General features: G+C 43.6%; 1 protein-coding gene across 1 annotated transcript in view; it reads left to right on the top strand.

The window, feature by feature from the left end:
• The window catches only part of LOC119953662 (AP-1 complex subunit mu-1), a 159,587-nt gene that overhangs the window by 118,610 nt on the left and 13,859 nt on the right, over positions 1-27,118 (top strand). The window lies entirely within an intron of this gene.

The raw sequence follows: 27,118 nt of genomic DNA, 5'->3' as shown, positions 1-27,118 counted from the left end.
TGCTGATTCCAAAGGATCCACTTGCAAACATCCTAAAACTGGTTTTGTATCTTGTAAGTCATTAACCTCCACGTGTCTCAATTCCCAGTAGTGGAAGTAAAAACACATTTTAAAAACTTCTTTTGTGGGATGTTGTCCATCCCTAATTGCCCTTGACCTGAGTGGCTTGCTCAGCCAGTTAAGAGTCAGCCTCATTGCTGTGGGTCTGGAGTCTATGGAGACCATGACAGCAGGGTTCCTTTCCTGAAGTACGTTCATGATCCAGATGGATTTTACAACAATTAATGATTGTTCTATGGTCACCATTACTGAGAATAGCTTTACCAGCTGCCATGGCAGGATTTGAACCCATGTTCTCAGCGCATTAGCCTGGATCTGTGGGTTACTTGTCCAGCAACATTACCACCATCTTTCCATGGTTTAGCGCACTCTAGTATTAAGTGGAGCATGTTTTTTATCTTCAGTTTTAAGGTATGTTATTTTACACTCACCATGGCCACTTCACAGGAAAAGCCTACCCAGATTTAAACCCAAGGCGATATTGTACCAAATCATATACTGCTTACTGCTGAAATTGAAATAATTACTGCCTTTCTAAAACCAGATAATCAGAGCAGATGATGGTTCAGATGGCTGCAATTCTTTCATGTGAATGCACACACTATTCCTATACGTACGTTGTTGTATGGCACATCGATAGATAGATGGTGCAATGCAACTGTTATCGCAACAGCTTATGCAGTACAGCCAGTAAATCTGCCTCAAAACAGCAGCTACAGTACAAATGTTTAATCTTGTCACAAGAGCCTGCAGTTACAGTGCACGCATTTAATCTGAACTGTATCATAGGGCTCTCCATTTAAATGCATGTGTTTGTTCGGTTGCAGGAATCTATAGTTACAACACACATTTAATCTTCCCCGTGCCAGAGGAATCCATTGGTTTACAATGTGGTCCATATATTTAATTCAATGGGAATTGCAATCTAGATTCTGGCTATTTGGCCCAACCAGTCTATGCTGGAGTTGATCTTTCACAACCCAATAGTCCAATCTTATGCCGACCCTGTTCTATTTCTTCTATTCTGAAATGGTCTCCATTTCAATCACTCACTTTTATAATGTATTCCACAGTCTCAAAATCCTTTTTGAAAAAAAAAAACAACTCCTTTTAATATTGTTATGGGCCAGGGTTTAGAAAACTCCAAAGTATGTCATGGAGTTTACGTGACCGACAACTTTTAATAGATTTTGGTTATGAGGAGCACAAGGGCCCACTTTCCACGTGTTATGCAACCGAGACCTTAAGTAATTTTAAACAAAACAATGTTTATTCTATGAATTCAGTTAACATTTTATAAACGCACAGTAAACGTTTTATCAACTACCAACACAAATACCCTCCAAAGATACAGTACTCTATATGTAACCCTTTCCTAACAACACCCATAAGCCAAACGCCCTTTTTAACAAAGCAGTAGGTATAAGTTCTTTACACAAAGACAGTTATCACTTTTAAATTATGAAGTGACCTGGACACCTTTTAACATAGAGAGAGACAAAATGAACCTTGTCTGAATTCAGCTTTCAACTGCCGAAAACGAAAGTAAAACACAAAGCCACAAACGGCTTCCAGCTCAAAACGAAAGTAAAAGCCAGAGAGACAACCCAGCTCCACCCACACAATGACATCATTGCAGCTATTTGATAAACACTAATTTCTTAAGGGTACACTCCCATGACTACATATTGAATACCCCCATTATCTCTTTTGCTCTAATGAAATATTTTTCAAGTTTTTGCATTTGTATTTTCTCATATCAGACAGCAGCCAAATGAGCCTGTACTGTCCTCTCCCTCCTACTGGAAGGGGGAGGCGGTGGCCTCGTGTTATTGTCACTGAACAAGTAATCCAGAGATCAGGGGTAGCTCTGGGGACTCTGGTTCAAATCCCACTACAGGATATGGTGCAATTTGAATTCAATAAAAGTCTTAATTAAAAATCTTAATATGACCATGTCAATTGTCGTAAAAATAAACCCCATCTGGTCCTTTAGGGAAGGATGTCTAACCTACATGTGACTCCAGCAATACCCTCTGAAATGGCCTTGCAAGCCACTCAGTTCAAGGGCAATGAGGGATGGACAACAAATGATGGCCCAGCCAGCGATGCCCACGTCCCATGAATGAAGTTTTAAAAATCCAAAACGTCACTCAGCTCTCCAAGCTTACACAAACTGCTATAAATACACCATTACCGTGTGAGTTGCATATTATGTAACTTTACTCTGTAAAACCCAGTTTTCCAGCAGCTTTCTAATGATATTTTCCAACTATTATTTTTTCCCCAAGTTCATTTTGTTCCTTTTAATCACAGGAAACAGAAATTATTTCTGGCTGGATTCTTAGCTTGCATCCCACAATTAAACATTTGACAGACATAGATGCACAGTGACGTGGAAAGCCAATTTAAGCAAAACTAACCAACTCCATGAATTAGTTTTTTATATTTGTTTGTGTGTGCAACACTGGCAAGGCAGCATTGAGTTGGCTTGAGGGCGTCAAGGGCCAATCAGTGAAGCCTGATGTTGGTTTTCCAGGGTAAAGGTGGCAGGCTTGTATTCCAAGGACGTGATTTGGAATCTCATGGTAAAACAGTAGCAAAATGATTTAAGGTGATCGGTGACCGCTCACACATGACTAGATTAATTTATAGAATTTGAACTTTTGATTTTTGGGTAGATCGGCCAATACTGGTGTTGGTGTATTCTAAAGTATAAATGTAATTTGAAAAATAAGGTTCATGTGCGGACCAATCTCATCAGTGGTGCAATATCATAAGTTCAGGGGGTTGGTTAGATCAATTGGCTGGTTGTGATGTGAAGCGATGCCATCAGCGCGGGTTCAATTCCTGTACCGGCTGAGGTTATTCTCAAACTCGCCCCTCGCCTGAGGTATGGTGACCCTCGCGTTAAATCGCCACCAATCAGCGCTCTCAAAAGGAGAGAGCAGCCTATGGTCCTTGTGGACTTTGGTTACTTACATTCATATCATTTCATCTCACAACATCATAAGAATCCATTCATTTACAATATGGTATCTGAATTAAATTAACAATCGCAACATAGATTCTGGCCATTTGGCTCAACCAGTCTCTGCTGGTGTCCACCTTCCACATCCAGAACAAAGCACCCAAACTGTAGAGGATCTGCTGCTGTTGAAGTGAACTGATCTTTCCGTAATGCCATTGATAATATACTAGTCTCATTTCTGACATCTTTAACTTTCCTATCAATCTCGTCAATCAGAACTGCTGAGTGATATGAGGTGGATTTTGCAAGTATGTGAGTGCTGCTCACCAAGTTAATTGTTATTTTGGGAAATATAACCTCAGTTACAGAAGTGATTCAAGAGTCTTCAATTAATAAATTCATGTTTTTGTGACAAATGTGTTCTGTGATTTAGCTTTCTCCTACCCTTTTTGTTTGTCTCTTTCACCTGTCCCTCACCACTCCACAATAAACATGATTGGCAAGCATATTACAATGCTTCACCACTAACATAACAAATCTTGAAGAATTGCCCAAAAGCAACACTTGCCCACTTTCTGTTTTGCGCGGTGTGATCAGATGCCTAGCGTTCGCTATCAGCTTCACCATCACAATTGTACACATTTCTGTCTAGTCAAGCATGAGTTTGGCTTCTTTGTTGCTGTGACTAAGTCGGAGAAGATCTGCACAATAACAATTTACTGCTGCTTTTTCTTGAATTCTCACCCTCCCTCCCTCTTCTGGACTTTACCTCTGACTCCTAGCTGCAAGTGCACTCCATGTGTTGATCACTCTGTGTGAGGAACTTCCTGATAACTTGCATTTATGAGATGCCTTTAACGTAGTGCCATTTTCTAAGGCACTTCATAGAAGCGTGATCAAACATGGTTTGAGGGGGATATTAGATCAGATATTGATGAAAGAGGTGGGTTTCCAGGAAGGGTTGCAACCACCCCTTTTTCTATGGGATTGTCCTGTACTTCAGGCCTGTGTCCTGGTGCAAATGCTGACAGGCCACAGTTGTCCTGTAATTTGGCGGGGAGGGGCGTGGAGGGGGCAGGGGGAGAAGTGGACGATCATTTAAGACTGAGATGAGGGGAGGAATTATTTCGCTCAAAAAGGTTGTGAATCTGTGGAATTCTCTACCACAGGGAGTTGAGGATGCTTCATCATTTAAGGCTGGGGCAGACAGATTTTTGTGTTCTTGTTCTTGAACTGAGGTTTGAGTTTGTCCAGAGACCATTCCTGCTCTCCAGTAATCAGAAACGTTTGTTCAGTTTACAATTGAATTCCTTGAACCCACTCATGATCCTTGGCTGACCGCCAGACATGGTTTGTATACAGCTGACTGTTTTGGTGTCTATTTAGAATTCCACAACCAGTTGCAGTGTATTCCCAGCAAGAGTGACGCACCACTTTCTTACTGACAGTCTGTATTGGCCTGCTATTATCAATGTTCAGTGGAGCTTATTTAATAATAATCATTATTATTGTCACAAGTAGGCTTACATTAACACTGCAATGAGGTTACTGTGAAAATCCCCTCGTCGCCACACTCCAGCGCCTGTTTGGTAACCAGGAGAAACATTTTCAAGCTCTCACTGATCTTATGATCTCAAACCTTGGACCCTGTATATGGACTCCTCATTTAGATTGTGAATATACCCCATCAAAAAGCACAGTTCAAGTAAACATTCGCTCCAGCTCTCCCTTTACCGTTCTTAAAGACGGGTTATACATTTGTAGAGATGGTAAGGAATGGCTACCACTTAAAATCGCCAGAAGTCACAAATTTAACAGTACTTGGGAATGTTTTAGCAGCTGATGATCCACTATAAGGGGATTAGTGTTGATTGCAAGCAGTAATGCAGTAGGCAGTTCTAACATTGACTTTGTGGCAGCACTGATCATTTTGTGGAATCGTTTCTGAAGAAATTAAATGGATTGGTAGAATGTATGATCCAGCAATATCATCTGTGGAAAGATTTAACGATGAGGATACTTACTGTAAATGAAAATTATACAGATGCTTTAAAAATGTTTTGGAATGACTGATGCTTTTTTTACTAAACAGTGATTACACCCAGATGCAACTCATTGAACAGAAATCATTTGGTATTTTGTGAGGATGTGATAACTGACTAGATAATTGCAAGTTTATCTAACTTTTTCTGTCTGCCTCTCTCACTATAGCTCTTTCTCTATCCACTCTTCCCTATCTCTTTCACTTTGCTTACTCTCTCCCCTCACCTTCTTTCATTCCCCTCCTTGTTTTCTCTCCCTGTCCCCCTCTTACCCCTACACTGCCTATCATCTGCTCACATACATTACATAAGAAATATAAGTACTGCTGCCTCAGTTCCAGAGACCCAGGTTCAATTCCAGCCTTCGGTGACTGTGTGGAGTTTGGACATTCTCCCCGTGTCCGCGTGGGTTTCCTCTGGGTGCTCCGGTTTCCTCCCACAGTCCAAAGATGTGCAGGTCAGGTGGATTGGCCATGCTAAATTGCCCCTAGGTTGGTTTACAGGGATAGAGTGGGGTTTGAACCTAGGTTCAGTGTTCTTTCAGAGGATCAGTGCAGACTTGATGGACCGAATGGCCCTTTCTTTCCTGGATGGATTATATACATAAGAGCTGTAGAACAGTTGTCCCTATAGCTTATTCTCGCGCTCTCTGTGTGTGTGTGTGTGTGTGTGTCGCTCTCTCTCTCTCTCTCTCTCTCTCTCTGTCTCTCTGTCACTCTCATTCTGTCTCTCTGTCTCCCCCTCTCTCTCTCTAGAACAGTTGCCCCTATAACTTATTCTCTCTCACTGTCTCTCTTTCTGTCTCTCTCACTCCCTCTCTCTCTGTCTCTCTCTCTGTCTCTCCCTCTCTCTCTGTCTCTCCCTCTCTCTCTGTCTCTCCCTCTCTCTCTGTCGCTCCCTTTCTCAATCTGTCTCTCACTCTGTCTCACCTCTGTCTCTCACTCTGTCTCTCCTTCCGTCTCTCCTTCCGTCTCTCACTCTGTCTCTCACTCTGTCTCTCACTCTGTCTCTCACTCTGTCTCTCACTCTGTCTCTCACTCTGTCTCTCACTCTGTCTCTCACTCTGTCTCTCACTCTGTCTCTCACTCTGTCTCTCACTCTGTCTCTCACTCTGTCCCTCACTCTGTCTCTCACTCTCCCTGTCTCTCTCTCTCTCCCTGTCTCTCTCTCTCTCTCCCTGTCTCTCTCGCTCCCTGTCTCTCTCTCCCTGTCACTCTTCTCTCTCACCTGTTTCTCTCTCTCCATCCTCTCTCCCTGTCTCTCTCTTCACTCTCTCTCCCTGTCTCTCTCTCTCGTGGTCTCCCCCGTCTCTCTCTCCTCTCTCCACTGTCTATCTCTGTCTCCCATTCTCCTCTCTTCTGCCCTGTCTCTCTCTCTCCCTGGTCTGTCCTCTCTCTCCCCTGTCTCTCTCTCTCCCTCTGCTCTCTCCCTCCCTCTCTCTCTCGCCGTCTCTTCTTCCCACTCTCCTCTCTCTCTCTCTCTCTCTCTCTCTCTCTCTCTCTCCCCCTCTCTCTCTCTCTCTCTCTCTCTCTCTCTCTCTCTCCCTGTCTCTCTCTCTCTCCCTGTCTCTCCCCCCTCTCTCTCTCTCTCTCCCTCTCTCTCTCTCTCTCTCTCCCTCCCTGTCTCTCTCTCCCTCTCTCTCTCCCTCTCTCCCTGTCTCTCTCTCTCTCTCTCCCTGTCTCTCTCTCGTCCTGTCTCTCTCTGTCTCTCTCTGTCTCTCTCTGTCTATCTCTGTCTCTCTCTGTCTCTCTCTGTCTCTCTCTGTCTGTCTCTCTCTCTCTCTCTCTCTCTCTCTCTCTCTCTCTCCCTCTCTCCCTGTCTCTCTCTCCTCTCTCCCTGTTTCTCTCTCCTGTCTCCCTGTCTCTCTAGTGCAATCTCCCTGTCGTAATGCACTCTTTTTAAAAAAAAATAAAATAATTTAGAGTACCCAATTCATTTTTTCCAAATAAGGGCCAATCCACCTAGCCAGGACATCTTTGGGTTGTGGGGGCGAAACCCACGCAAACACGGGGGGAATGTGCAAACTCCACACAGACAGTGACCCAGAGCCGGTATCGAACCTGGGACCTCGGCGTCGTGAGGCAACAGGGCTAACCCACTGTGCCACCGTGCTGCCCTCTTAATGCACTCTTGAGCACTCTCCCCTTCGCGTGCTCATTCTCCCTTGCGTGCTCAACCTCTCGTGTGTCCGTCCCCTCACGAACCCACCCTCAATCTTGCTCGCATTCTCCATCGCACACACCATGTCTGATCGTCTCTCTCTCACACTCGCACAGTGCATACGTGTCTCCCTCTCTTTCACTCGCGCACTCCACGCACACACAGACACATGTGTCTCTCCCTCTCCATCTCACTCACGCACTACACACACACAGATGCGTGTCTGTCCCTCGTGCACTGCACGCACGCACGCACACACACACACACACACACACACGTCTCTCAACCGCGCACTGCACATGTGACTCTCACTCGCGCACGACACACACACACACAAATGTGTGTCTCCCTCTTTCTCACTCACGCACTATGTGCACACAGACACGCGTCTCTCCCTCTCACTCGCGCACTACACACAGACACACGTGTCTCACTTGCGCACTACGCACAGACAGACACATGTGTCTCTCCCTCCCTCTAACTTGCGCACTGCACACAAATGCATCTCTCCCTTTTTCTCACTCGCACACTACGCACTCACTGACATGTGTCTCTCCCTCTCAATCGCACACACCTGCATCTGCCTCACTCGAGCACTGCACACACGCACACTCACTCACGCATTACACAGACACGTGTCTCTCCCCCCTCTCTCTCACTTGCTCACTGCATGCACTCACACACACACACACACAGACGTGGCCATCCCTCCCCCTCTCTCGCTCGCGCGCGCGCGCACATACACACACATCCCTCCGTCTCTCTCTCTCGCTCACTCATGCACTGCACACAGACACATGTGTCTCTCCCTCTCTCTCACTCGCACACTGCACACACACGCGTGTCTCTCGCCCTCTCTCATATCCACATCCTTCATATTCAACTTGGTTTCGGCTAAATGTTCAGTTGCAAATCAGCCGTTCCAGTTTGAAGTTTCCCTGTTCGTAAACAGAAAGATAAATAATTATTGCACGTCACACCACTTTAAAACATCAGCTCTCAATAGTTGGCAGGTCTTCATCAGCAAGGTCATAAAGATGTTTATGAACATGTGGCTGCTGCACAAGTTTTGTGTCTCTGTTAGTGGCAGGCTAAATACTATATTTAATGCTGAGCTCAGTGATTTCAATTTAACAACAGAAAACACGGAATGATAAAGTGTAATTTGAAACCCATCAATCCTGTCCCATCCGCAGACCTGTGAGAGAGTGTGGGGTAGAATGGACTGTGCTCCTCTGCAAAAAGAACCTATGGTTTGAATGGTTTTACCCTGCTCCATGTAGGGTGAATGTTATTCATGAACGTGATATCCCACCTGAACTTTACCTCAGCCATTCTGCCACCAGTTCATTTCTACCTGTTTAAGGAGGTGGGAACTATCCCTTTCCAGGAATTCAGCAAGTGAGGAGGAGGCTGCTTTATAATTTTTCTGAACCTTGTGAACTATAGTTCATCTCCATGGTGACTGAAGGTTTATTCCTCCTCTGGGTATTATATAGAACTGCATAGAGCTACATGATGTGACTAGCCCAGAAACAGACCATTCAGCCCAATTTATCCACACCTATGTTTCTGCTCCCACAAAACCCCTCCCACCACTCTTCATCGAACCAATCAGCAGAACATTTTATTCATTTTCCCCCTATATGTTTACATAACTTCCCTTGAATGTATCAGTACTGTTTTCTGTAGTTGCTCCCTGTGATAGTGAGCTCCACATTCTAGCCACTCTCTGGGGTTAGTCGTGTTTCCTGAATCCCCCATTAAGCATATTAGTGACTATTATATTTAAGGCCTCTTAGTTTTGAATTCCATCTGGCGCAAACATGATGGGCTGAATGGCCTTTTTCTCCACCGTAACTGTTCTCTGGAAACGTTTTCTTGATCTCAATGCACCTTCATCAAACTCTTTCATAATCTTAAAGATCTCTATCAGGTCAAGAACTGTTGAGGGTTATGTGACTATTTGCAAGCCCCTGTCCTGGTAAAATTGCCGTAGTCCCAGATTCCACACTTGGAATATTGTGTCCAATTCTGGTCGCCTCATTTTAGGAAGGATGTGGATGATTTGGAGAGGGTGCAGAGGAGATTTACCAGGATGCTGCCTGGACTGGAGGGCATGTCTTATGAAGAAAGGTTGAGGGAGCTTGGGCTTTCTCACTGCAACGAAAAAGGAAGGGAGGTGACTTGATAGAGGTGTATATGTATATGGTGATGAGAGGCATGGATAAAGTGGATAGCCAGAGACTTTCCCCCAGGCCGGAAATGGCTGTCACGAGGGGACATCATTTTAAGGTTTAGGGGAGATGTCAGGTAGGTTCTTTACACACAGAGTGGTGGGTGCATGGAATGCACTGCCAGCGGAGGTTGTGGAGTCAGCCATTAGGGGCATTTAAGCGACTCTTGGACAGGCACATGGACAGCAGTAAATTGAAGGGGTGAAAGTTAGGTTGATCTTAGATTACGATAAATGGTCGGCTCAACATCGTGGGCTGAAGGCCCTTTTCTATGTTCTATGACCATGGGATGTTTTCCCCTTTGAGGGGGAGAACTGACTGGTGGTGATTTAACCTGAGGATCACCACCCCTCAACCCCTGCTGTTGGCCTCTCTCTGCATCACGAACCAGCTGTCCAGCCAATTGAGCTAAACCCCAGCATTCAGGATACCTGAAGTTTCCTCCCATCATCCCTTCAGACTAGAAAAAAATGGGACCTGTAACAAAATAGCGCAGCCTCTGTGTTGTCATAATACTTACAAAATGCCACCAACCTTCTTATATCAGCAGGAGTTGTCTGAGGTGGTTATTTGAAACAGCTGCTTGTTAGTCTCATTGCCCTGCTGTTCCCCAAAAGCCTTGCAAGTTTCTAATTTTTGAAGTATCTATCCAATTCCCTTTTTGAAAATTATTTAAATTGCTTCCACCAATCTTTCAGTGGGTACACTCCAGGTTGCAACAACTCACTATGTTTTTAAAAAAAAACTCTCCTCATCTCCCCAGTTTTTATTTGCTGAATGGATCACTTCCTTTTTATTACCTCTTAAAGGTTCAACAAATTCATCCCGTGAGTAGCCCAAGCAGACACGGATACCTGAATATTCAAACACTTTCTCGGTTAGGTTGGTGTCTATGATTGGCCGATGCTAAGGAGAGGCAGATTGCTATGGTGTTCCCACTACTAACCATTCTGGAATGCATGCAAGTTCATTGGAGAAGGACAGAATCAGCTTATGATCTTTTATTTGCAAGCTTTGGAGATACTAACCACTTCACCTAAATGATGGTGATTTAAGAGCTTATCATTGGGCAGCACGGTAACACAGTGATTAGCACAGTTGCTTCACAGCTCCAGAGTCCCAGGTTCGATTCCCGGCTTGGGTCACTGTCTGTGCGGAGTCTGCACATTCTCCCCGTGTCTGCGTGTGTTTCCTCCGGGTGCTCCGGTTTCCTCCCACAGTCCAAAGATGTGCAGGTTAGGTGGATTGACCATGATAAATTACTCTTGGTGTCCAAAAAGGCTATGTGGGGTTACTGGGTTACGGGGATAGGGTGGTGGCGTGGGCGGAGATGAGGTGCTCTTTCCAAGGGCCGGTGCAGACACGATGGGCTGAATGGCTTCCTTCTGCACTGTAAATTCTATGTTCAAGTGCACTCTGCTTTCAAAGGGGGAAGATGTGAAAATTGACACTCACAGTCTTACCCCCATCACTATTTTCCTCTGGGTCAGTTAGGTGGGTCTCGAGTGTCCCAAGGGTCTTTCCTTGGTCGTCCACCAGGTGACGTCCATCTATGAATGGCGAGTTTCCTCCACGTCACGTCTTCCCCCCCCCCCCCCCCCCCCCCCCCCCCCCCCCCCCCCCCATTTATTTGATTGAGATAAAATCCCTCCGGAGAAAGAGAGTTTTAACTCCGCCCTGAGGCTGGACTTGAACTTGATCCGTCACTGTCGAGTCCAGCTCACCGCTGGCATTTATCACTCGGCCCAGAAAGAGTGCTTGAAAAAGCCATCCCTCCCCAGCGATGCTGCTGATGAACCCACGAGCATTCTGCCAAGGCCGTCTCTGCTCTCATTAGGATTTCTGAAAACTGCAACTTCAAACCTCCAATTTGCAAAGATGACAGAATACACTTAACAACAGACATATATTTTGCACAGAACTGATCAGACTTATGAAACTGGCTGCTGTCTGTAAGTGAGACTTGGCCTCGAGTTCCCTGTGTTTAGTGTTCTGGGCATTAAAGGAGAATAATTTAAGAACTTAAGAATTTCTAGGAACAAGACAAGGTTATAGACACAGCATGTCCATTCCATCCTGCCTTCTCACCATATGGCTTCAACAGCCTCCTTGGTAACTCAATCCACAAAGCCTTTTTTTATTAACTTCTAACTAATGCCTGTTTGACATTTGAATCTCTTATTGTGAATATTTACCTGGGCCAACTTTGTCAAACTCCTTTCATAATCATGTCAATATCAGCCTGAGGTTAAAGAAACAACCAGCCTGACTCTCCTCAACTTAAAATTCCTGGTATCTGGAATTACCCTGGTTCTAATTGCTGCACCCTCTCGAGATCTTATGGTCATTTTGTGATCAAATCTACACAGCATCCTGATAGGCTGAACCAGCACCTTATGCAGTATAGCCTTTGATCCCTAATTCGGGACTATTTTGTAATCAGTTAAAAGTGCTAAGCAGTAAATGCAGTAAGAAATAAATAGTCCATTGGGAAGCTGCAATCCAATCTGGTTGCAATCTAGATGCAGTTTACTGTTTTTCCATTGTGTTGGTGAATAAACTAAAGACCTGATTAAAAATCCTGCAGAATACAGCTGTTATCTGACTTACTGAGTAGATGCGCCGTCCGAGGTGGTACAGATCCAGGAGGGCCTGAGATTCAATCCCTGGTCTGTGTTACGTTAGCTAGTTCCTGCCAAGTGTCAGGGGGCACACTGCAATTCACGTCAACACCCTTGGACGAAGGAGCTTGTAATTTCAGCCAGGGTTCCCATTTCTGAGTGCTGTGTTGTGCTGGCCAGTTGGCTAAGGTATCAGAAGATTGCTAGCACCTGTGGAGCAATACCACAGATCGAGTTAGACTCTGAAGATGTGGGGGGGGGGGGAGAAAGAAAAGTGAGGGAGAAAAAGAAAGTCTGCCAAGTAATGGATGTTAAACAGCGACAGAACAATTTACTTTAGGCTATGAACCACAAGGTGTATTTAGTGGATTGTTTTTGTCGGGGCTTTGCTTCAGCCAGGAGCTTGAAACTTGGGATCTGCTTCAGACTCCCTTGCCCATTTTTAAGAGTCCTTAATGTGGTTTCTTTGAATTTGAGTAGAGAAGATGTTGATGTAGTCATGGTAGCAGTGGCCTTACCCCAATGGCCTTTTTAGAAAGAGCATCTGATCCAAAGTAACACATCCCGAACATGGTAGAGCACACATGCTAACACAGAGCGGACCGACGATCGGTGCACACCCAACAGCTGTTGTTAGGGAAACAAAACAATACCAAGCACTGAATAAAAGCCAATAGCAGTTAGCGGATATATTGAAACAGACCATGGGTATGTCAGCAATCTGATCTCCAGGTTTAGCATGCTTCCGATACTTGTATGCCTGACTGGGAACTGCACCCCTTACGATGCTCAGTGCTTCTCCACCCTCTCTAACCCTGTTTGATATTGCAGAAGTGTTTCAGATTCATAGACTAGTCCAGCAACAGCACATTTTAAAAATTCTCACCCTTGTTTTCAAATTCCTCCGTGCCCCACCCACTTCCCCGTCGAGTCCTACAAACCTCCAAGATCTCTGTGCCCCTCTAATTCTTGCCTCTTGCCCATCATTGATTTTCATTGTTCCACCATTGTATGCCATTAAGACCGAGGCCTTGCGCTCTGGGATTCCCCCTTTAACCTCTCCCCATTTCACTGCCTCTCTCTCTCCTTTAAGGCATTTATTAAGTTCTACCTTATCTTCTCTGTCCAGATTTTAATTATGTCTCCTGATATATTCATATGTGGCACTAATTTGATAACAATCCTGTGAAGCTTTGCTGTGTTAAAGGCTCTGTATAACTACAAGCTATTGTTGCTGTTGCTGAGTGCACTATATGCAATTTTTGAATGAGTTCATTCTGTTTTGCTATCACTTGACCCTCTCTCTCTATCATGAGAAAAACAATTAACAGCTGTCTCTGCTGCGGTACATTATTCATGATATGTTTCCAACATATTGAAGCGTCTAGTGCTTAAAAGTAGAATTTTAAAAAAATCTTTTGCACACTTCTCAAAATCCAGTGTTTCTAGGCAGTGAATGAGTGGGAAGTTTGTATGTTTCCATTGAGATGGCAGGAAAGTCTATGGTGATGTGAACCAGTGTCCCTTTAATCTATATATCCATCTCAACTCAGACACTCCACATTTGATTGGTCAGAAATAGTGCTCCATGGATGCCTTTTCTATCTTCATTTGTCATCTTTTGGGTTAGTTTTGTTTTCCCCCCCCCCCCCCCCTCTTTTGTTTTCTAATTATTTTCTACTTGTGCACCAGTCACACTGCACCAAAGTTTCTCTCCAGCATTCAGGTGCCATGGTGCTCTCTACTCAGTCTTAGAGAGGATACCTTTCTGTGATAGCATCGCTTTAAACACTCGTAGTCTGAAATGAGCAGATTACCATCTGCCTCGAGGTGATTTTGAGAAGATTAAATCTCCACAATTCCTCAGCCGTGACATTTGAGCCTTTGCTTCACTCCTGGTCTGCACTTTGCACTTAATTTTTGTGCTTTTGTAAAACCTTCCTCAGCAGCCAGAGCACATCCCTGAATAACCCCACAGCCACTCACTCTAAATCTCAACCAACCTACCCATCAGCCACGTGACCTAACCAGCTGAGCCTACCAGCAGTTCCGTTGAAAGCAGCAGCCACTATGTAATAAAATGTATGTTTGTGAACAAGGATCAACTTTAATGAGAACAAATTTCAGCCAAGGAGAGTAGCCTTGTCACTTTGTTTAAAATCGAGTGTCGTTAAAGGCCCAAAAAAGTGGAGGTTTCTCTTCAACCTCCTTGGCTTCAACCGTGGAAAGCCCTTAACGTGTGCTTGTCTCCCAGAGCCCCCGCACACCCGTTGCCAACTGATCTACACACATGGCAGTGTCCAACTTCCCACTCGGCTTTTAACTGCAAGTTCTCCACTGAAATGTTGCTGTCATATTTTATCAATTTAAAATGAGCAGCTTAAATCCACTTTTAAAATAAAATCTTTACATCAATCTTTTACTTATCATTGCCACTAAAAATGTACTTAATCAAAGGACATGGAAGAAATGTAGCAAAGGCAGCCAATGATTTTTGTCTTTATACTTGTGGCACTGAGAGCTATACGCTGAACGTTTAGGGTTGCTATATATGGCCATTGGAATGGTGCTGGACTCTGTTGAAAGGCATCTTGTACAAAATGTGATTTATTTTTGTTTGATGGTTTGAAATATAGCCTAGGTAAACCGCCACAGACAAGTGCTGATTCTTTGAAGTCCAAGATGGGATTACAGTTTTTTCCCCCCAAGGCAATTATCTAGTACTTGCTGTTAGAGTACGAGGAGTTCTTGTGGTTAAGTGGATCCTCCATGTGGCAACCAGCAATGCACCGCCCCGTCTGAGCTTATGGTGCTGTCAATCATACTTTATCCATTTTGTTTGGAGGGTGAAGAGAAAGTTCTTTCTAGGACTGTGCAGCTTTGGAAACAGAGCCTTACCATTTCTTTGCATTGATCCGTTCTGCCTTGTGACTGGACGCAGCACACCCTATCTGCATCTGGCACAGGATGGCTGGGGTTGTCCTGGTGGCTCCAGGGATTAAAGATTAACCTCCAGCCCAATGCTGCGAACAACCCAGGAGAAAAATCATTTGAATATTAATGAAAAAACTTTTAATTTTCTTTGAACACTTTTGTTAAAAGGTGAAGATGGGGGAAATCGGCTGTTTTTTTTTGTTTTTTTAAAATAATTTTTATTGGAATTTTTAACAGAAAATATAACAAGAAGTAATAATATGCAACTAACTGCCCCATAACACCCACAAATCCCCCCAAACCGTAACATCACATGTATCACACTCTTTTCCCCCCCCCAACAAGAAAACTTAACCATAAATTAAAATTAAATAAATCAAATTTAAATAAAATAAACAAACAGTCATCGGTGTGTGTGTGTGTGTGTGTGTGTGTGTGTGTGTGTGTGTGTGTGTGTCCCCCCCCCCCCCGGTTGCTGCTGCTACTGTCCCAGTGCCCTATCGTTGAGCCACAATGTCGAGGAAAGGTTGCCACCGCTTAAAGAACCCTTGCACCGATCCTCTCAGGGCGAATTTGACCTTTTAATGAAGCCCGCCATGTCATTGATCCAGGTCTCCATGCTTGGGGGCCTTGCGTCCTTCCATTGTAGCAAAATCCTTCGCCGGGCTACTAGGGACGCAAAGGCCAGCACACCGGCCTCTTTCGCCTCCTGCACTCCCGGCTCTACCCCAACCCCAAAGATCGCGAGACCCCATCCTGTCTTGACCCTGGATCCCACCACCCTTGACACCGTCCTCGCCACCCCCTTCCAGAACTCTTCCAGTGCCGGGCATGCCCAGAACATATGGGCATGGTTCGCTGGACTCCCCGAGCACCTAACACACCTATCTTCACCCCCAGAGAACCTACTCATCCTCGTCCCAGTCATGTGGGCCCTATGCAGCACCTTGAATTGAATGAGGCTAAGCCTCGCACACGAGGAGGAAGAATTAACCCTCTCCAGTACATCAGCCCATGTCCCGTCTTCGATCTGTTGGAAATCGGCTGTTTTGATGGACAATTGGAAATCATCCAAATGGCTTGACAGTACACTCTGAAGATGGATGTATAGGATGACCAATGGTGGGAGCGTGAGGCTGGACCAGTTGAAGGCAACTGGTCACATGATAAAACCTCCAGAATTCATGTAGCCAAAGTCGGTAACCCTACATCACAGACGTTTACCTATAAGAACGTTGTTTCAGTAAAGATGGCAGCCGGACTGCCTTTCATATTTGTGATTCATCTTACGCTTTCTTCGAATTATCATTTATCTTGGCTGCAAGATAGATTCCAGTAACTATGTAGACAGATACTGATGCTTTGGATAGCCTTGTCGATATGTTCTCCCTGATCTGCTTACTCTAGAGATTCTCAGCTCTGTCGCAGGAAGGAGAGGGTTGGCTTTACAATCGAGCCGCAGTTTTGTTTAAAATAGAAAACCTAAAAATCCTAACTGTCCCGCCTGCCCAACAGTTGGTGAAATTCTTCAGCATCCGGTGAGGTGTGAATTCTGTAACTTGGGCGACTCCAGTTAAAACATTTTGTTATTATTAATTGTTACGTGTAAGTGTGCTTTGGGCGAAGCTAAAAGTACAGTCGTCTTGCAATGTTACCTGCATCTACAAAGAGAAGGCACTGTATTTCCTACATTTTTTTCATTGCAAATTTGTCATCATTTGTTCCATTATTTGTCATTATTCCACTGCTGGATTAGTCCAGTCTGTGCGGGGAAACAAGTTCCAGAGCTAAGTGGATTGTAACAAAGTTACACGAATGTAAGTATCCATTTTATAAAGAGCAGCAGTGGGATTCCAACTCTTCATCACCATCTCCTCCAGATAAAAAAAAAATATGAACAAAGAAATTCATTTCTTTTTTGTCTCGGGTTTTTTCCTATTTTTCCCTCCCATCTCACTCGTGGTCTTTGCCATTAAAGTGCTGGAAAGTGTTCCTGAATTCTAACCACTAAGTTAACACTGCAGGAAAACTTCTCAGATTCCTCACGTTTTTATTCTGAGCACCAACAAGCCATCTGACCAGAAGTATTTGAAAAATTAAAGTGTTCTAAAATTAAAAGCTGCAAGTGGCCCCAGTCGGGCCTGTTTGCTAGATGCCTATTTCCCTTTCCTATTTTGAAAGTTTACAATCTGGTTCTGGCCATTTGTGGGTTTTTGTTGGAAGTAGTCCATCTGATTGTTGGCAGGGGAGTCTTGCTGACTCCTCTAGAGCAGTACACCCTATTTATTACTGCACCCACTTCTTCGCAGAATAGGCCGTTGAATTTTGCTCCCAGTGGTTCCTTTTCTTCCAGGAGTCTCTTGTATGCAACCAGCAACCTTCAGTTACATGTAAAAAGACCTTGAAAATCGAATGTGTCTTTTGTAGACTCTGGCCAACCCAAGGCTTTTTAAAGCAAATCAATAACTTTTAAAATGTTTTCACTGTTGTGATATAGGCAATGCAGTGGCTAGCTTGTTGGCGAGGAAATCTTGGCAATCTAACCTACGTGAAGAATTTCAGCAGTTTCTTTTCTTTATGCTGTTTTGATTTTGCTGAGTATTTTGTGGTGATCAAAACGAAGTGCACTGATGCTGTCTAATGGGCCATTTTCACAAATACATTTTCCAGAATGATGATTTTTTTTAACATTGTGGCAGCCACTGTTCTGACATGTTGTGGAGATGCCAGCGTTGGACTGGGGTGAGCACAGTAAGCAGTCTTCACCTGAGGAAGGAGCTGTGCTCCGAAAGCTAGTGATTCGAAGCAAACCTGGTGGACTTTAACCTGGTGTTGTAAGACTTCTTACAGAGAGAGAAACCTTTTCCACTCCAAAACCTACAGCAGAGTGTAGGGCCTTCACTAAATTGCCCTTAGTGTTGGGTGGGGTTACTGGGTTATGGGGATAGGGTGGAGGTGTTAACCTTGGGTAGGGTGCTCTTTCCAGGAGCCGGTGCAGACTCGATGGGCTGAATGGCCTCCTTCTGCACTGTAAATTCTGTGCAAATGATAGCTTCCGGGGGCAGCACGGTGGCACAGTGGTTATCACTGCCGTCTCACGGCGTTGAGGTCCTACGATCAATCCTGGCTCTGAATCACTGTCCATGTGGAGCTTGCATATTCTCCCTGTGTTTGCGTGGGTTTCGCCCCCACACCCCAAAGATGTGCAGGGTAGGTTGATCGGCCACGCTAAATTGCCCCTTAATTCGAAAAAAATAATTGGTGCTCTAAAAAAATATATATTTTCTTTTAAATGATAGCATTCCTGCCCCCCCCCCCCCCCCCCCCCCCTCGCTTCCCTGAGACACTAAATATCTGTCTATCTCGGCCTTGAAAATACTCCATGATGGAGCAGTCACAACCCATTGGGGCAAAGAATTCTAATGGTTCAAGGCCATCTGAGTGAGATTTCTCATCATTGTCCTAAATGATCGATCCCTTCTTGGGCTGTGTACCCCAGTTTCAAACTCCCTATCCAGGAGAATCAGCCTTTGTGTCTACCTTTTTCAGCTTCTTCAGCATCTTGGCTTGCCTGCCTCATGAACTCTGGAGAATATAGGCCCAATTTACTCAGCCATTCATCATCGAACAACCCTCTCATCCCAGGGACCAATCTAATGACATTTTGCTGTGCTGCCTCCAAAACAAGATGATCCCGATATGAGGTCTAGGGGCTAAACAGCTAACTTGTAATGCAGAACAATGCCAGAAGTGTGGGTTCAATTCCTGTAATGGCCTCCCCGAACAGGCGCCGGAATGTGGCGATTAGGGGTGTTTCACAGTAACTTCATTGAAGCCTGCTTGTGACAATAAGCTATTATTATTATCATCCTTTCTTAAATATGGAGATATATATTGCACAATACTCCCGATGTGGTCCCCTGTACAATTGTAGCAGGATTTCCTTATTCTTGTATTCCAATCTCTTTCCAATAAAGGCCAAAATGCCATTTGCCTTCCTAATAGCATGCTAACTTTGTTCTTTATTTGAATGCATCCAATTCCCCAACATTTACAAGTTTCACATCTTTCAAAAGATATTCAGCTTTTCAATTCTTACTACCAAAGTGAATAACTTCATTTTACCCCACATTATACTTCATCTGTCACCTTGTCGCCCATGCACTTAAAGCTGACTATATCTCTTTCGAGCCTCTGACTCCCTCCTCCACGGCTTCCATTCCCATCTGGCTTTGTATCATCAGCAAACATAGATACATTAATTTTGATGTCTTCATCTAAGCCATTAATATAGATTGTAAATAGCGGAGACCCCAGTGCTGTTTGTCTCCATGGGACCAGTGGGCATGGTGCTACCAATTCGCAACACAGAATACCATAGAATTCCTACAGTACTGAAGGTGGCTATTTGGCCCACTGGTTCTCCACCGACCCTCCAAAAGAGCACCCTACCTAGGCCTTTTCCCCGCCCTATCTCCATGACCCCACGCACTGATCATAGCCAATCCACCAAACCTGTACATCTTTGGACTGTGGGCGGAAACCTAAGCACCCGGAGGAAACCCATACAGAACTGGGGAGAACGTCCAAACTCCACAAAGACAGAAAAACAATGCAGTTTGGGGAGGTAAATCTCAAAAGTGGGCCCAAGATGACTGAAGGCTTTTCCATTAATTGTGGGTTGAAGTGGGAGTGGAAAGCATAAATCACAAGGGCAGAGAGGGTACTGCTCTACATGTGTGTGCTGACAAGAGCAATGCCCACCATTGCATCCTGCACACTGCCACGGATCGAACCCCAATATGAGGTCCAAGAATCGTTGTTAGAGAGCAATGGTCCATCAATAAAGTGAAATTCCACCCATACAGGCATTGGTGGAATCGTTGTAGTCCAAAAATGATTAGGGCTTCTTTCCTCTAATTGCACATAATTGCTTTCAGCCTTATTCATGGTCCTGGATGCGAAGGCTGTCGGCTTTTTTCACCTGTGGGCATTATGTGGGAAACCACTGCCCCGACCCCATAAGGTGATACATTGCACGTCAGTAGCAGATGTAAATTTGGATTGAAATATGTTGGTACTTCTAACTTGATTAGCGCCTCTTTGGCTTGTTCGAATGCTCTCTCACGTTGATCCCCCCCCATTTCCACTTTTTATCTTGACTCTGTAGGTGATGTAAGGACTTTTGAATAGTCGCTAACCTTCCATAGTAATTTAATAAGTCTAAGAAAAATCAAAGTTAGTTTACATTCCGATGTGCAGGTGCCTCGGTAATGGCCTTGACCTTTGAAGCCGGCTTATACAATCCCTTGGTGCTGATAACGTCCCAGATATTCAATTGAAGATTTGGAAAAATTCACAGTTTGGCATCTGGGTTGCGGAGATGTTCTTCCTCATTATTTCCAATAACCAAGATGTCATCTAAGTAACACTGGAATCCGTCTAATTCACTTACGATTTGGAACAACACTGGTATGGAAGTGATGGCAAATGGTAATCTTTTATATCAAAATAACCCTTTGTGTGCCACAATCATCAAGAACTGTTGCAAATCTGGATCCACATTCATTTGAAGATATGCCTGACTGAAGTGTTGGCCCTTTAGCCAACCCAATAATCAATCAAGGTGCAATACAGGATTAACAGTGACTTTAAAATCGCCATAAATGCATTCAGATCCATTATTTTTCATCACGGGTGCAATTGGAATGGCCCAAGGACTCGTGTTCTAACCAGCTATTCTAATTCTGCCTCTACCTTGGTCGGTCTGATTGACACTGAGCTAACCGTTAAGCATCTCTCCTTTCTTCCTTGATCTTCAGCTTTACTGGGATATCCTTCATGTTTCCCAGCTCACCGTTCAGGACAATGGCAAATTTCTTCCAGATTTTGGGTAGACCTGACTCTGAATCTCTCCTGAGATTTACCTCAGCCCAATTTAATTTGATTGTTTCCAGCCAGGATCTTCCCATTAGTGCCGGATAATTTCCTTTGACAATGTACAAGGACAAATGTGCCATCTGTTCATTCAATCACACTGCTACATCAATATGTCCCCTCAATGGAACTACTTCTCCAGTGTTGGTTTTTAACACTGTCTTTAAAGGTTTCAGAGCAATATGTTGGAGCTTTTCTTGATAAATGGTTTCTGCCACCAACGAGAGGATAGCCCCAGTTTTCATCTCCATCTCACTGGCTCACCATCCAGTAATGCAGTGGCCCAGTCGGTTTTTTACACCAGCAATAGTCAGTACATTCAATGACAGTTTGTCTTCGGAATGTGAATCAAGTTCCTTCCCGTCCTTTTTGAACTATGTGGGCTCATGCTTTTTGAAACTTTTGCCTGAAGCTGGTTTCTTTTTCCAACAAGCACGTTCAATGTGGTCCTTTCTGCCGCAATTCCAGCAAGCTATGTTTTGCACCAACAGTCTGCTGCTGAGTATTTGCACACCGATGGCAAGTGCGAATCAGGTCTGTGTTCCAGTTTCAGCCAACATCTTGTGAATTCTTGCACTTGAACTGAACTGTTGAGCTTCTTTGGCTGCTAATTCTATGGATACAGCAATTTCCAAAGCTTTCTTTAAGGTTACGTTGCTTTTGGTTAACAACTGCTTTTGAATAGCTTTGTTCCTTAAATCACAGACTAATCTATCTCTGATGGTAACGCTGAACACATCCCCAAATTCGCAGTTTTAAGCCAGCCTTTTCAGGGTAGCTACTATCGATTCACCTTTCCTTGGTTGCACTTATTAAACTTAAACATTTCTGCGATGACGAAGGTTTCGATGAATAGTGGCCCTGCAGAATTCCCACCACTTCATCGTAGGGTTTTGTGTCTGGCTTTTCTGGCTGTACCAGACTATATCTGCTGCAATGTTCGCTTGGACAAAAGAGTAAAATCTCTCTGCATATGGACTCCATCGTTCTGTATTCTCATCAGATGATCTCACGATGCCAAGAACACCTGTCATTTTTCACTATGGAAGGACCTGTGCGTGCACAATGTGCCATGAATTGTTAGCACTACCTTTCTCCCCAAAACAAGGCAAACCTGAGAGCCTGTTTACCTTCTGTGTTTTACAGCACCCCGGCTCTAAATTTGTTGTTGCAGTATCCTTGCTACTCTAGATGCTCCCGATACTATTACTGATCGGTGGGCAGAGCACGTGGCGAGCTTCATTCCAAAGTTTCTTTTCTTTGGATTCCTCGATTTATTTATTTATTATTTTTTTAGTCCCTCCGGTGGCTGGGACCAGTTCGCCTTCCTGTCGCCAACTTTAATGTAGTTAGAAGTTTAGTTTATTTTGCTTTTTGGTGCCTATATAATGCTGTTGGACTTGTTTTTCCAAATGCCTACAAACTCTATTCGCCTATCTCGCCACAGTTTTTAATGTGGGAGTTTCAAAATTATGTTTGCAGAGCTCAGAGGTTCAAACAAGTGAGGAGCTTTATTAGAAGATGCTGACACTGCAAGCTGCGATTGTAACACCGTCAACTTGCCCGTGCAAATTGCCGATGACATCATATGATTTCTCTTAAAGTGCCCCTATTCCACTGTAAGGCTACGAGTGAGAAAACACTAGAAACACCATGAATACAAAACAGAGCTCATTCGGTGTCCCTTAATTTGTTTGTTGTGTGCAGCCTGTATATTTCAACGTACACACCACATGCGTGACCTTGAGGTCCCTGTGCATCCACACAGCATAGAATGTACAGGTATTGCTCCTAACACATCTCTGAAGTTCACAAAGGAACTGAAGATCAGCTGTTAAGATTGTAACCAAGTATAAAAATGGAAGTACAGTGTTTTACAGTAGATATGGAGTGCAAAGAACGACCACGGTCCACTTGTAGAGGAACAGAATAGAAAAAAATACATGACGGTAATGTTAAGTTTTATGGAACCTTGGTTAGACCACACTTGGATTTCCCTGTGTAGTTCTGGTCTCCATATCACCAGACTATGTTGAAGCACTGGAGAAAGTGCAGAAGAGTGAAAAGGATGTAGCGGAATTGGAAAGATAAAACTATCTAGAACGATTGTGAAGGCTGGGGCTCTTTTTCAATGGTAAAGTCACTGACCAAGATTTTTTAAATGATGAAGAAACTATTTTCACTCTGTTTAGTCCAGAGTGAAGGGAATAAATATGCAATAGCCACTAACAGACCAAATAAAGAATTTAGAAAGGATTTCTTAACAGAATTATGAGAATGTGGATCTTTCTGTTGTTATGGGCCAGGGTTTAGAGAACCCCAAAGCGTATCATGGAGTTCACCTGACCCACAACTTTTAATAGATTGTGGTATGGGGAGCACATGGCCCACTCTGCAGGTGTGGTAGAGCAGAAATGGAAAAGTACTTTTTAAAACAAAACAATGTTTATTCTATGAACTCAAGTTAAACTTTCTAAAACAAACAGTGAACATCTTAGCAACCAGTAAGTCAAATACACCCCCCAAAGAATACAACGCTAAGTAATCTGTATGCTGAGTAAGTAAATAATCTTTTAACACTCAGAAGACTTAACAAACCTTTAAACAGAAGCACATCAGAGTTTACATTCACTACTGAAAACATTTTTAATTCTGAATTCACCAAATAATTAAGAGATAGTCTTTTGACGGCAGAGATCAACAGTACAGCTGCTTTGCCTGACTTCAGCTGCAACACTGAAAAACGAAACCAAAAAGACAGACACACCCAAGCTTTTTTCAAAGTGAAACTAAAAAGCAGAACCAGAGCTCAGCTCCACCCACTCTCCACCCACTCTCTGACACCACTGCAGTAACATGAGCAGCCAAACATTTCTTAAAGCGACATTCTCATGACACTATCTCATGGAGTGGATAAAGCAGGTGGGAAATAATGAGGGAGAAGAAAATAGAGTGATATCGTTGCAAGGCGGAAGAAAGTAATTCAACTGCTCGGAATCTCATGTGGAATATAAATACCAGCATGGATGAGATTTGGAGGTTGGGGGGCATGTTTTGCACAGTCACCCTGGCGGGCAGGGATCGAAGGGTGCACCTCTCTCTCTGTTCCGTACGTCAGTCCATCCGTCACTGCACCACCACCAGCATTGGGGCTTCAGTGATCCCCTCCACCACCATTTCCGGCATCGGGCACTCAATAGGGTTCCCTCAGAGGCCTCATCCCTGGCTACCTGGGGGTTACACTGGCCTCCACACCCCCACTGTGGTCATCCCACTGCTGGAGAAAGGCACATTACTATGAATTCAAATGGGTGGTAATCAAGTTCCCGCATTTGCTCGGCGATTTGCACAGGGCGAAGGGGCTCGGAAATTCCCCCCCCCATAAGATCCTGGAAATACTTTAAAGGGTGGATGCTGAATGGACTGTTCCACTTGTGCGAGAGACCGGAGCTAGGGAACACCATTTATAAATAAGGGATCTTTCTAATTCTGAGGTTAAAATAATTTTTTTCTGAGGGTTGGGAAACTCTGGAACTCTCTCTTCCAGAGAGCGCTGGAGGCAGGGTCAATGAATATTTTAAGGCAGGAGTAGATAGATTCTTGATTAACAAGAATCTTGATTAACAAGAGAGACAAAAATTAAAAGTTATCAGGAGTGGGTGGAATGTGAAGTTGAGCCCACAATCAAATTGGCCATGACCTTGAAGGACAGAGGAGGCTCGAGGGGCCGAATGGCCTACACTTCCTATTCATATGTTTATATATTCCCACATTGAGCCATTGCTTGTGTTTCAGCAACATATTCTGTTATGTTTGTTGCCTGTTTACAGTTAGATATCTCCACAGAGATTTCTTATTGCGCAGCTTACCTTTGATTTAATGTTGCTCTTGTTACCTCTGGTGGATAGGTGAAGACTGAAGACATGGGAGCAAGGGAGGCATAACTTTTGAAGGAAAATTTCAATAACCAAAGAACTGGAAAGCACATCAAATAATATCTAAAAACAAAATATGCCACCCGAAACTCCTTTTGCTCCCTCTCCCCATCACAAGGAATAATCCTTGCATCTTTAAAAATTTCTGCATGTGCCCATCTGCGGTTCTGGTTATTTTACTACAATGCAAAGACTGAAACTTTAGATATACCTGCAACATGAGTGACAACAAATCCCTGTCCGCCTGCACTTTGTCACAAGATACCATAACACTGAGATAAATGCAGAAAATATTGGGAATTCCCAACCGGTCAGGCAGCAGCTGTGGAGAGAAATGGAGCTCAAATGTAAGGTTAACCCCAGAAGCATTAACCTTAGTTTTCTTTCAACATGTGCTCCTAAACCTGCTGAGTATTTCCAGCTTTTCTTGTTCTTTCCTGATTTCAAGTATGCGTAGTATTTTGGTTAAAGTTAATCGGAACTACAAGATGTTTGAGATGAGACCATAAGACGATGGAGCAGATGTAGGCCATTCGGTCCATCGAGACGACTCCATCATTCGGTGAGATCGTGACTGATCTAATATGATAATCCTTAACTCCTGCCTTATCCCCAGAATCCTTGATCTCCTTACTGATTAAATGAATAGGATTTTGATTAATTGCAGGAGCTACAAGAGAGCAAACAGGCATTGATAGGATGGTGGGCAAGGCTGAATGAATGACAAAAATGATGGAACAAGGCAAAGAGAGGGGGTAATGGAACAACTAAATAAACTGGGCAAAGTGGCAGCTCTTTTAGTTGATCGCCACAGACTCAGTAGTCTGAATGGCCTTCATATTGGCTGTAAAATCTCTGATCCATGTTTTCCAATTCTTAATTTGATTCTGATATTTAAATATTAAAATTTAAGTTTCATTTTTGATCAGTAAAAGGAAATTTTTGGAACGATCAGATCCTGAAGTTGCTTCAGTATTCTGTTCCATATTCTGTTCATTCACCTGAGGAAGGAGCTGTGCTCCGAAAGCTAGTGATTCGAAACAAACCTGTTGGACTTTAACATGGTGTTGTAAGACTTCTTACTGTGCTCATCCCAGTCCAACGCCGGCATCTCCACATCCTGTTCCATTTAGTTAGTGATTTTAAAAAAAATAGAGAACACAACCTTGAACACCTTCTTTTACAAATTAGTGACATAGGAACATTTAGCTTCTCAAACCTGTTCTACTGTTTAACACGGTAAAGACCGATCTGTAATTTAAATCCATACACTGCCTTTGCCTCATTTCCTGTAATACCTTTTGATAACCAAAACCCATCAATCTCAGATTTAACATTAACAATTGATCTTGTGTCAATATTCATTGTTTACAGAAGAGAGTTCCAAACTTTTACCATCCTTGAGATTTTTCCTACTTTTGCTCCTCAAATTCCAACTGTAATTTCAGATTATGTCCCCAAAGCTTAGTCTCCCAATCACCAGAAATAGCCTGTCTCCATCTACCCTATCTGTCCCTCTTAATATCTGGTATATTTAGAACAAATCATCCCTTAAAGTCTAAATTCTAGGGAATGCAACAATGTTTTTCTGATCACTTATTATTCTGGTAAATCTACACTGTACTCCATCCAAGGCTAATAAATCCTTCAATTAGATTTAGTGTGCAGAAGATTCTCAATGCTCTAGATGTGGTCTAACCAGACTTCCCATAGCCTGTCTTCTACCCTCTTTTATTCTAATCTTGTAGTTATATAGGCCATCATTCCATTAGTCTTTTCATTATTTTCTGTATTTGTTTGTGACATTTTAATGATTTATGTGTATGGACTCGCAATCTGCTTAGGACCTCTCTACCCTAGTTTTTCAAAATTTGCCTACATTGAAATCTGTTTGCCATAGTTTTGCCTATTTATTATCTCTTTGTATTTTTTAAAAAATCATTCAGGGAATGTGGGCATCGCTGGCTAGACCAGCATTTGTTGCCCATCCCTAATTATCCTTGCGACTTGCTAGGCTATTTCAGAGGGCATTTAAGGGTCAATCACATTGCTGTGGAGCTGGAGTCTCATGTGAGTCCTACCAGGTGAGGATGTCAGATTTCCTTCCCAAGAGGACATTAGTGAAACAGATGTGCTTTTACAACAATTGACAGTAGTTTCATGCTCATAGACTATGCATTTTAATTGCAGATTTTATTGGAACAAATTTCACCATCTGCCA

This window comes from Scyliorhinus canicula, chromosome 18, assembly GCF_902713615.1.
Source record: "Scyliorhinus canicula chromosome 18, sScyCan1.1, whole genome shotgun sequence".
In the NCBI taxonomy this organism is placed as follows: domain Eukaryota; kingdom Metazoa; phylum Chordata; class Chondrichthyes; order Carcharhiniformes; family Scyliorhinidae; genus Scyliorhinus; species Scyliorhinus canicula.
This window is presented reverse-complemented; position numbering and strand designations above follow the sequence as displayed.